Source organism: Mugil cephalus, chromosome 4, assembly GCF_022458985.1.
Source record: "Mugil cephalus isolate CIBA_MC_2020 chromosome 4, CIBA_Mcephalus_1.1, whole genome shotgun sequence".
Classification (NCBI taxonomy): Eukaryota; Metazoa; Chordata; class Actinopteri; order Mugiliformes; family Mugilidae; genus Mugil; species Mugil cephalus.
This window is the reverse complement of record NC_061773.1, coordinates 27,147,954-27,159,607: the sequence shown is the minus strand read 5'-3', so window position 1 is coordinate 27,159,607 and position 11,654 is coordinate 27,147,954. Positions and strand designations below refer to the sequence as shown.

At 41.4% G+C, this 11,654-nt stretch overlaps 1 protein-coding gene across 8 annotated transcripts in view; it reads left to right on the top strand.

Moving 5' to 3' along the window:
* Positions 1–306: 306 nt before the first annotated feature.
* Positions 307–11,654, top strand: part of foxp1b (forkhead box P1b) — a 157,603-nt gene continuing 146,255 nt past the window's right edge. For 3 of the 8 annotated variants that reach the window (XM_047582827.1, XM_047582824.1, XM_047582826.1), the window contains exons 1-2: positions 767–951; positions 4,751–4,833. The gene's annotated coding sequence lies outside the window, so the exon portion shown is untranslated. Of the gene's footprint in view, positions 689–762; positions 952–4,750; positions 4,834–11,654 lie in introns of those variants that run through there. The other 5 variants (XM_047582820.1, XM_047582822.1, XM_047582818.1 and 2 more) reach the window with 3 other exon arrangements.

The window sequence follows — 11,654 nt, the reverse complement described above, 5'->3', positions numbered from 1 at the left end:
AACGGAGGGGCTGGGATCAAAACACATTTGATGATTACCTCAGAGCATTTATTTCTTTCTTTTCTCTTTTTGGAGTGATTCATTGAAAGAGTTATAATGGATGTTAGAATAAAAAAGAATAGAGACACAAATAAAAATAGTTTCTGCAATAATTGAAGTACACGTGAACTGCCTCAGTTGTAATTAGTCAGCTTTAGACATTTTAGCTTTTCTGACAGCCCCCCCCCCCTCCCCTCTCTCCCTCCCTCTCTGCTGCTGCTGTCACACTTTCTGCTAAAACTAATGCATATCATTACATTTCCCCGTAGTAAGGAGCCACTAAGTGCTACTAAGTGCTACTGAAATCTACTTGTGACTGTGACGTTGTTGTTTTTTTTTTCTTCTTTTTTTCTGCCACGAAATGAACGTTGTTTAGCAGGTGGATGTGACGTCACGGACTTGGAACATCAAAACAACAACATCCAAATCCGCGATTCTTCTTTTTTTCTATCTCCTTCTCTCTCAGTCTTTCTCGCGGCGTTGTTTTTTTTTTTTTTTTTTTTTTTTAAAAAAGAATAATCTAATAACAACATAATTACAGAAATAAAGGAGAGCTCGCGCCTTTCTACCTCCACGCGAGACGACGGTGGACCGGGAGCGGGCAGCGAGTGTGAAACTCCACGTTTAGTGCTTTATTTCGACGCCCTCGGTAAGATGAGCTCCAGTAAGTTAGTTAGTTAGTACCCCCACCTCCTCCTCCTCCTCCTCCTCGTCGTTCTCCTCCTCCTCCTCCTCCTCCGGGCGGGCGGAGTAATATTGTTAGTGTTTACGGTGTGATTTGTTGTCGCACGCGTTCTCGGTAGGTACACAAGCTCGCGTGCACGGGGTTCGTTATCGCGTGCTGGCGAATCGGTGCCCCCCTTTTTTTTTCGCGTGCGCCTCTTAGCCGCCGTTAAAGCGTTTTCCATTCCGGTAAGTTTCACTATTATCAGAAATGTTCGCTTTGTTGTTTCGTGTCTGGATACCTGCTGCTGCTGCTGCTGCTGCTGCTCACGCTCACGCTCACACAGACACACACGGACACGCACACACTCACGCGCACACACGCTGAGTTTGTCTTCGCTGCTGTTTTCTCAAATTGTTACAAGTGGCGAACTGAACAAAATGCGCAAACACCTGTGTTATTATAGTGTAAAGGTGGTTGTTTGCGCCGTTTAATGTCGCCGCTACAAGAAAAAAAAAGGCTGCTGTTGAAAGAGTGTTGGAGACTTTTCTGTCTTTAGGGAAAAGTTTCTAACTTAGTTTAGGCTACTCGCGAGACCCTAGGGGGAAATGCACCTTCCTTTGGTGATTATTATTATTATTACTATTATTTTAGTGATGCAAAATTGCTACAAAGTGCTTGTTAGCCTTAGCCGCTACAGGAGACGCAAGCGTCGTGGGGAAAAAAAAAGTTTTTTAACTTTAAAATGGTGAAAGGGAAGTTTGAGTGCCGTGATTTCTTTGGAGTAAGACCAGGGAAAGAGCTTTATCCCCACGTGTTAGCCGTCCTCCAAGCCCCGAGAAGACCGGGGTGGGGGGGGGAAAGGCATTAGAAGCCCCCCTCCCACTCACCGACCCCAAACTAAAGTTATCATAATGCACGCTTAAAGGCTAACAGGCAGGGGTGCTTTTTTATTTACGGCTGTCCCATCATTGGCGTTATTGAAGAGTCGTGCACTCGGCGTGGCGTCCCAGCTCACAGCGAGAAGGCTGCACTCATGTGAAGCGGATGTACACTTCACTGTTAACTTTACATTAACGCAAAGGATCCGTGGATTCAGTTTTTTAATTATAGCCTTGACGACTTAAAGCAATACTACTGCATTATTTAACGTGTTAAAGTTTCAACTAGTTTCATTAAGTCGACAGATAGATACTGAGGGTTCCGCTTGGACATTTTCTAAAATGTAAAGTGGCTGTAGTTGGAGGGGGCTTTACTTTCACTGGAGGAAAGGAGAGTTTAATTTTGTTAAATCACCGATGACCAGTTCTTAATTTACTAAGCTGCCTTTTTTTTTTTTTAAATTACATTTTAATAAACTGTCCAAATAAATGTTCAACAATATGTTTTTCATAGTTGCACTCGTATACTCAAAATGTTTAAGATCATTTCTCTTTTAATTGTTATTTTATGACAGGTGCATTATAGACAAAAGCACAGAAGACAAAAGAAAAGTGATTTGACTTGAGCTTTTGTATATGTGTATATATATATAACATTAAATACAATTGTATAATGTGCACGTCCGTGATGATACATTTTTAAAGTCGGACACAATTAGTACGTACAGTAGTTTTTTTTTTTAAATATAATTTTGCACATTAACAGAAAAGCTACAGAGTACGGACGTCTGCTAATAGTGAACTACATCTCTATAAAGAATGAAAAGACTGCCTTAATGTTTTATACAGTAAGTCTGCAGCTGGCAACAGCAGGACTAAAACCATCAGAAAATTTATAAAAGGGAAACTGCAGCTTTAACAACTATTGCTGGCAGTGCTCCCTCCTTCTCGGTCTTCGGATTAGTCATTGTCTGAGGGGGGAGAAAAAAAAAACACTTTTTTTGTAGGAGAAGTAAAGTAAACAGCCTCCAACAAGCGAACCTTGACAACCCAGATTAAGGAAAACATTGGAGATCAAACAGTGCTGCTGCTGGGCTGTTGTCATGAGCTGCCTGAGAGAGAGAGCTGCAGACTATTTGAACAGGCACTGGGGTTTGTGTGCTCACTTATGCAGAAATGGACCTTCGCAAATGCTGACCCAGGTTTTAAAACGCGGGATGAACTTTCTTTGCAACTTTTGCAGGCCTGCTGTTTGACACAGCGATAACATGCAGACACTCAGCCTTCTGCTGTTTGTGATGGGAACAGCCCAACACCGTCCGCGTCTGCTTCTTGAAATGAGAATGACTGTACTTGCGTTGCCCCACACTACAACTGAATAAATTAAGTTAGTGTCAGTGGAGGGGAGTTAAAAAAAAAAAAAAAGCTTGACATTTTAGGAAGGCCAGCTGTATGCGTCGTAATGACTCAAGATGCTTAATCTGCTATTTTCTATTATTTGGAAAGCCCTTGTTTCTGGTTTGGCCTCTTCATGCTCGGGATAAGGCTCCTCTTTGTAGAGAGCTGAGGTTCAACTGGTAAGAAAGTAATCAGTCACTCATGCATTCAGTGTGAGGACTCCCATCCCTGAGTGGAGCGGTCCTCTCTTTCATCTGACGGCTCAGTATTTGTGAACACACATTGAAATACCCTGTGCTGGGTGCAGAGGGGTTGTAAACTGACTGTGCACCCTCGCTTGCAGCTGAATGATAAGGAGAGTTATTTTGAGTCCAGTGTGGGAATAAGGTTCTGCGTTTGCTATACCGTTTCCTTCAGCCTTCAGATTCTTATTTGCCGGCTTTACCCTTCATTTGATTTCACATGCAAGCCTCTGTCGAACCAGTTGCTTGAAACCGTTTTTTTTTTTTTTTTGCACAAAGCGAGACAAGTGACAGATGAATAAAGGGAATTTTCTGGTAAATGAATTTGTCATGTGATTTTTTTTTTTTTTTTTTTTTTTTTTGCATGTTTGATTCACACAACACAAAGGGGAAGAGTACCGGCAATATGAATACGAGTGCAGCACGCTCATTAGAGCTGCATTACATGAATGGAAGTGATAACAAAGGAAAGCAGAACAATATTTCCAGGGTAAAGGTTAGTGTGTCCCGGCCCCTGCGGTGCACCCAGGCAGACGGTTTCTCTGTGGCAGGGAAGGCGATTGGTCAGAGAGTGGACAGCTTCAGGTGAGCTCTGTGCAGCTCCTCTGTCTCTATGGAGACTGTAAAATGCTCAGGACGGCCATTAACTCGTGCAGCCATTAATTACTGTCTTCTACTGTCATCTGTCCTTAATAAAGGGAGGGATGGTGACAAAAAATGTCATCCGCCTGCATGTGAAGAGGGGGAGCGCGCAATTACAATCAATTAACTTGACTTACAAAATTTACTACTGTGTTTTGTGATACACTACAGCGCTGGAGCCCAGTTTAACACGTTTCAACAGACCAGAATTATTTGTTGCTATGTTTGTTTCTGGTGAAAAATTTATTACTACTGTTATAGTGATAAATACTGTCCTTTTCCACCACCTGTTTAATTTTGCGACATCAAATCGTTTTGTGATAGTCGTATTTTATCAGGTGTATAAAGGGACTAAAAAGAAAATAATGACAGAATTAAAAATTTAAGTGAGTTTGACGTCTTTATTTATTTATTTTTTTAAATAATTAAATTAATCAAAACTTGTAAGTTGTAAATAATTTTTTTTTCTGTTGTTGCAGCCTGATGGTTAATGTGATTATTGTATTTTTATCTCATATGCATCTGAGTTCGAGCGAGCCTCCTTGCACATAGCGACTTGAGACTCAGACTTTCCTTAGACACGTATCTGTTTTGGGAAGGATGCAGGTAAACTACCCACATTTTCATCCAGACATGAGGGGCTCAGACATATGCTACAAGCTGTGCTCAGCTGCCAGGCGAAACCTCAGCACCTGTTCCCATCAGCTGTCCAGTCTCTCTATATATGTATGTGTGTGTGTGTGTGTGTGTGTATGATGTGGCTGGTGAATTTTTGGGGAAAAAAAAAAAAATATTGCTTTCACGACTAGTATTTACACTGAGAAGATTTTTTTACTCTGATCTAACCTGAGATTCTCACATGTTCGCTTTGTTTGTCATTCCAGTGCAACATGGAAAGGAAGTGAAGTCGGCCTGCTTTGAGAACAATCTAAAAAGCCACTAGTGAAAGTTGGCTTACGTCAGAACTGTAAGTGATTCTTGTCTCTGTTTGAACCTTGTGTTCAGTGGAGTGTTCTGAAGTTTACATTCAAGTTGTACAATCTGAAGCCTCCGTCTTCAAACAGATATCTGGTCTCACTTTGATTAACCGTGTTGACTAAAACTTTGCAAAGTGACGCGACGTAGGCCCCCAATGTTGATTGTTTTGGCCATCGTCGCAGCAGTTTGCGTCAGAAGGAGAGAAGATAATACTGCGTTGTTGCTATTCCGTGGCTAATACAAGTAAAAAAAAAAAACAAAAAAAACGTGAGATGTGATATTTTTCTGATGGGACGCGATAACGTAAGAAGAGGCTGATGTTTTTAACTTTTTGATGACGACTTGTGTGGTTTGATATCTTCGTGCCAGTCGAACAGTGTGGTTAGATCTGCGCTACGTTTCGTCTTTTCTCTGTTATGAACATTCGGTTCCTTCTGTTGCTTTTCTTTGCTTCTTATACAATCGCTCAGGTTCTTTTCTTTTTCCCTTTTTTTTTTTTTTGGTTTAGATCTTTGAACTCATCCAAATTTTGATGTGAAACACTTCAGAATGAAAGCTTACATAGGCTGGCTGTACATTAAATCAGTGTGGGAATGAAAGTAGAGAAAAAAACAACATTTACTAATATGACAATGTCCCAGACGCTTGTTACCTAAACCCTGAGTAAGTGAGCATGTGTGAAATGCTAAATAAGGTTGCAGGAGTTTTTTTTTTTTCTCAGGGCCTCATCCCTGACTTCTTGCCTGTGTTTTCAGTCGGCAGTCTCAGCCTAATAAGAAACGTAACATGGCAGGGCCTGCTCTTCCATCATCATCGCTGGGTGGAAAGTTGGTGCGCTTTGATCATGTCTTTTTGGAGCGCATCACTCCGGCTTAGCCCGCCGCTCGCTATGTGATAAGCCATCAGAGTGCTCAGATCTGAGCCGGCAGCTCCGTGGGCTCGAGGAGAGACAGGAGAGAGTAATGGAGATGAGGAGAGCGCAGCCATGCAAATTTTTGTTGACAGACTGTTACTGCAGCTGTTCCCTTTGAATTCAACAATGTTGCTGTCCCTCTTCACCCATCTGTGAAGGAGAGGCCATCTTTCATTTTAAACCTCTGTCTCGTTTGTGTGTTTTGACCTGGTGGCAATTAAACCACCTTTAATTGGCGCATTAATTGCCTCAAAACTCCCGATTTCACCATTTTACAAGCGGCCATGTTCAAATGTAGTCTTTAGTTCACTTTGAAGTCCCGTGTTCCCTTTGCTTCCTCTGACTGTGCATAAAACATCATGTTCCGAACCCCCCATTATGAAAGGCTGCTCCTAATTGACGGGTCTGTTGCTTGTTTATTTGATATATATTTACCAGCTGGGTGGTAATTGGGAAGCGGTAATTACCCATGATGCAGCGCGGGCCGCTCAAGCAAAGGTGCTAGCGCGCTGATGAGTCTGGAGCAGAGATGAAAGTATGCAGGTTACTATTATCATCTTAGCAGGCTCTTTAAACACTTGACAGCCGAGAGCAGGGATGGCTAATTGGGCCCGTGTCCCTTATACACTCTCATTGTTTACTGTGATGATGTACAGCGTGAGATCAAACACTTTCTATCTTTATTTATTTATTTATTTCCCCCCTCCGTAGAATAGTTAACAGGATACCTGAGCAGTTAATAGCAACAATAAAAGGCCAGTGGATGTAAGGGCCTTATGGATTTGGAGTCCCTCCTGATGATGTAGTTCCTTCAGTGATAATGGCCTTGTTAACTGAGATTCATTACTTCTTCATTCAGAGTCCCCTGGATATTGAGGGAGAGCGCTCTCTAAACTACTTGCCACGGTGAAGTCATACTGATGTGGTTTTCGTGAGCTATTCGTGGAAGGTGGTGACGGTATCTTCCCTGACTCCTGATGATTCAGTTGACCTGAGACTGGGGTGGTGCGGGTGGTATTTGACTTTGTTTGTTACTCAATTCCACTTTCACACCAACTCTCGCTTTCTCTCACGGATGCTTCCTTTCTCTCTCTCTTTCTTCCTCTCCCGTTCAGTCCTCCCTAACGCACAGACATGCACACACACCTTGTTTGTGTGCAGGCTGCTGTTGTCTGATAGCCGGCCGTCTCCCAGTAGATCTTGTTGTTGTTGTTTGCCTCTGTCGGTTGGTTGGTTGGAGTGTGTGACTTGCATTTGCCTGGGCTCCTTTGAGGGAGTTTGTTTTTGTTCTCAGCGTTGTAAACAGGGTGGGGCTCCATTCCCAAACCGCCCAGTTGGAGATGGTTATTTTTTTATTACTATTTTTTTTGTGTGTGTGTGTGTGTTTATCATTATGAGTCAATAGATTAGCCAAGGGATGGAGTTATGTGTTGGTGCAGGTAGCGTCTCCAACCATTTGCTGCATGTACTGACAAGATAAACGCTTTGCCACTGTTGTTTTTGGAATTATGAAATTATTTTTATTTGGCTTCACTGGTTTCATTTTATGTTGAGTTTTGCAATCTTGGTGACAAACCATCCAGTGTCTGTGTTTGTATTGGAATAAAATTCAAAATAGGTGTAAAAATCTTTTTTTTTTTTGAGTTGCACTTCTAATTTAGGATATGCAACTATAAAAACAAGTATTATTTAATTAGCCATCATAATAATTATGGATGCATATGCAATATTTGGTTGAATGCTAACAGACGAATGCTAACATGAGAGAACCTGCCTGCAGACGTCTCAATGCTAATGGAAAATTACGGAATAATCTCGTGGCCAAACTCTGCTTCCCAAAAGTTATTTGCCGCCTCCGCAACCCAGTTAAGGTAAAAAAAATAATCTATTAGACTAAACTAGTGATGCAGTTAAGTTGTGTTTGGTGCAGTCAGAGCCTCCTCTGTTATGGAGCCCAGACTTTTCACCCTGACTCATGAATGTCACTCAATCCACTGCGGTCACATGAGGATGTTTGTCTTGTTCAAATATCACAGCAGTGAATGAAAAGATCCTGATTTCCTAGAATTTATCGTCACTCAGGTCACGTCATTGACTCATGAATCCGTCTTCGGTTCAGAATCTACTTTCTATTTTAAGAAAACAGTTAAACGTCATGGAGTCGAAACGCATAAAAAGTTACACTGAACAGGGACGTGAATATACGTGACTCTCCTTCTCGCACTTGTGCGCAGTTAAACTTTTGATTGTTATTATTGTTATGTGGATTTTGTGTCTCGTGTCTCGTGACTGTTTTTTCGATTTGTGTTTATCAAGCAAGTGTAGAGATCCTCAAAAAGGTCCTTGTCAGGTGTGATACATCTGTGGCTTTCACAGAGTGGCTCAGCATCACAGGCTGCGGATGTGTGTAAAGTCCCTTTTTACACGGGAGGCGACAGCCGCAGTGGCCGCCGCTGATCCTGCAAAGATCTCACCAGAATCAAAACAGCAGCTCGCTCTGTAACAGGCTGTAAAAATAGCAGGGTAGAGAAATTTGGGAAAATATTGTGCCTCATAATGTGACTTGAAAACGGCAACAAAAAAAAACTGGCAGCATACGCTACATTCATGTAGCTAGCTAAATACTGCTCCTGACTCTGGTGCTTTAACGTTGTTATAAATAAAGTTATGTTCACTACCAGTCAAACGTTCTCCTGGTAAAGTCGGTCAGAGCTTCATCCTACAGCAAAATAATGACCCAAAACTTTAGTCCAGGCTCTACCAGAACTACCTCAGGATAAAAGCGAGATGGAAAGCTTGAAAACGTGGAGTGGACCATGGCCCAGTCTCTAGACTTTAACCTCGTGGAGCTGGTTTGTGATGAAATGGACAGAAGAGTGAAAGTAAAGCTTCCTACAAGTGACACACATTTCTAGGAAGAGCTTGATTTCCATTTTAGAAAGAAAGAAAGAATGTGTTCACATGTTAAATCAGACAAAGATGGTGACTGGGATGAGTCCAATGTTTTATATTGATTCCATGATTATTTTATTTTTTAAACTTCAGTTGTTTATTTGGTCTATTCTTTCATTTCAGAGTAACATGAGACATTGAACTGCATACATTTTTTTAAAAAAAGAAGAAAGACGTGTTCTAAACCTTTGAACGATGGTGTATTTGATTCATTTCTACTTATACGTTGTGGAATCGTGCAACAATTTAAACAATGCACCTTAAATGCAGCGTGAGTGATAATTAGGAGGATTCTGTGTGATACTCTGGTGGCGTTTGTAGCATTCATGTGTGTTAGACGGCGAGCGTGCTCAAGCGTACATACGCTCAGATGACATAACAGCAGACAGTAACAACAGGAACCTGACTTGTGACCTGTCAGAAACGAGACGAGAGGGAAAAAACTGCAGCAAAAAGCTGTTGATAGACGGGATAGACCTTGTGGAGATTAGTGATCATGTAAATTAAGCAGCATTTGCAGTTCCGTGACCCTGACACCATAACTTTCTTATGAATGAGCAAGCACACGGCGCACACCCGGGGCTGTGAAGGCTCAGCTCAACGTTATCGCGACTTTTGCGAGACATCTTTGTTAGTGACTAACATAACTAGTCTATTAAAAGAATGAAACAAAGGCAGAGAGAGAACAAAGTTATGCGTGAGTGGGTGAGAGAGAAACTTAACTAGAACTGAAACTTCATTTGCTGCTTATTTTGTTCCAGGTAGTAGAGTAAAAAGCACGAGAAGAAAAACACAGCGATATGAATAGAATGTCAGTTTCAGATCGGAGTCTCTGTGAAAGGCGACGATGACCGGTGGCCTCAAAGGTTGACTCATATATGGGTCAGCGAAGTCGAAAACATCACGTATTGTGCATGGAAATTTGGGAAACTAATTTTTTCCCCACATCTTTTTCTCTTCTGTTACAGTAATTGCACAGTATTTGTTAGAAAATACATCTGACACAAAATGCTTTTCATTTTAAATGATTAGTCACTGTGCTTTTATGCTACTGTAGTTTTTTGAATCCACTAACGTCAGGGACGGCCGGTATAAATGGGCAAACAGGGCTTAACCCTCCCAAGCTAACACAAAATAGAGGAGTTCTAAGTTTTGTGGGTAGCAACAACACCAAAAAGTCAAAAGAAAAACATAGAATATCTCTAAATGGGCTGTTTTCTTTTTTTTTTTTACAGCCCCAGCGTCCTTGGTTCATTTCCATTCATTTAATTATTGTAAGTGATTAAGTGAAGAAGTTCAGCTATATGGCGGCGTTAGCATGAACGAGGTGGATTACTGGATTTCTAATCCATTTTCCACAACTATACTATACATTTTATTACTTTATTTTCTATGAATAATGTGCTGTCGTTAAATGTATAGTTAACATCATCTGGAAGCGCCGGATACTCAGCCAGGCAGATCTGGTACCTGCACCTTCATGGACCCAACAAGGAATTGTGAATTTAAAACATTTGTTGGACAAAACTAGAAAACACGAATGCAGCATAAGTCACATTGGAGTTAGAATTGAATGAATTTCCATTGTGTGCTGTTGGTTGACATAAATTAACTAAGTGAGGATTTTTCGTGTATTCTTAACAGTGTTAATTAAATTATTACCTTCGAAAAACTTGGGTGAGTCCTAAAGCTGGACCAGTTGAGAACCACTGATATAGAGCACTGAAAGTATAGTTTACCTGTAAATGATGATAATGTAGGTGATGGCGTGTAGGTTTAATCCACCCGCCAAATTTCACCACCAATGCAGTTAGGAAACACTGGAGGATCAGAGAAACGGACATTAAAAGAGTCTCAGGCTTCATACCTGCTGCTTTCCTCCCAGCTCACGCCACCGTTGACCATTTACTGCTTACTGTACACAGCCTTTTGTCGTGAGTTTACTCCACCTGCCTGTAAACGCTGTAAATACCGTGTCCCGAGCCATTGGGACATTTTTCTGAAAGCCTTTTCATGCTGCGCGTATGGAGCGCCAGCTTTTAATGTGTTGACCAATCAATTCATCGCCGTGAAAATAACTGATACCGACAAATGAGTAAATCAATCTTTTCATATCCCACCACAAGAGAAGAGCCGGGCCGAGCCTTTCGAGTGCATTTTTGTGTACTTTACGCGCAATTGTATGCAGTGATTGAAGTGCTAATTCAAAGAATTTTAATCACTCCACCACCAAGCCTCTTGCAGTGTCATCTTTTTTTTTTTTTTTGCAGATGCCCAATAAAATGAATAGATGAGCAGTCTCTTTTTAGAGCATAATGGCTGCATTAGTATATGAGATGGATAGCAGATGAAAACTCTCTATCTTTCTCTTTCACTCAGACCTCTTTTATCAATAGTGATCCTGTGTTTAAAAAAAAAAAAAAGACCTTCCAGGGCGCAGTGAAGTGCTCGGTTGAACCTCACACCGACAGAGGAATGGGTGAAAAATACGCAGAGGTGAGAACAATTTGAGCAGTAAATTGTAGAATGACTGGTTTAAGCTGGAATATTATCTCACTCTGTTCTATCCGGCCATAGATTCGTTTTGTTTTTTCTGTTTTAAGTCCCTCCACCTTCATTGATTGCGATGCCACACCCTCCTACCGCACTCCCTGTGACAGCTCTTTTTCCACCAAGTGAGATCATGCCATCGGAGGCTGTGTTGTTCTCATCAGGGTCAACCGCACAGTGCCAGTCAATATGTAAACAATGGTGGAGAAGGTTTCTCATTGCTTAGCCGACGCTCGCTGGTGATTCATCTGGGGGATGTCATCTTCCAGAGTATTTTCAGGGTGTGTGATTCGCCCTGTGATCTTTGCCCACTTCTGTGAAACGTTCTCTATATGGTAATATCACACTTTATACAAGTTCATTAGAATAAAAGAAAAAAAAAGATGAGTAAGTTA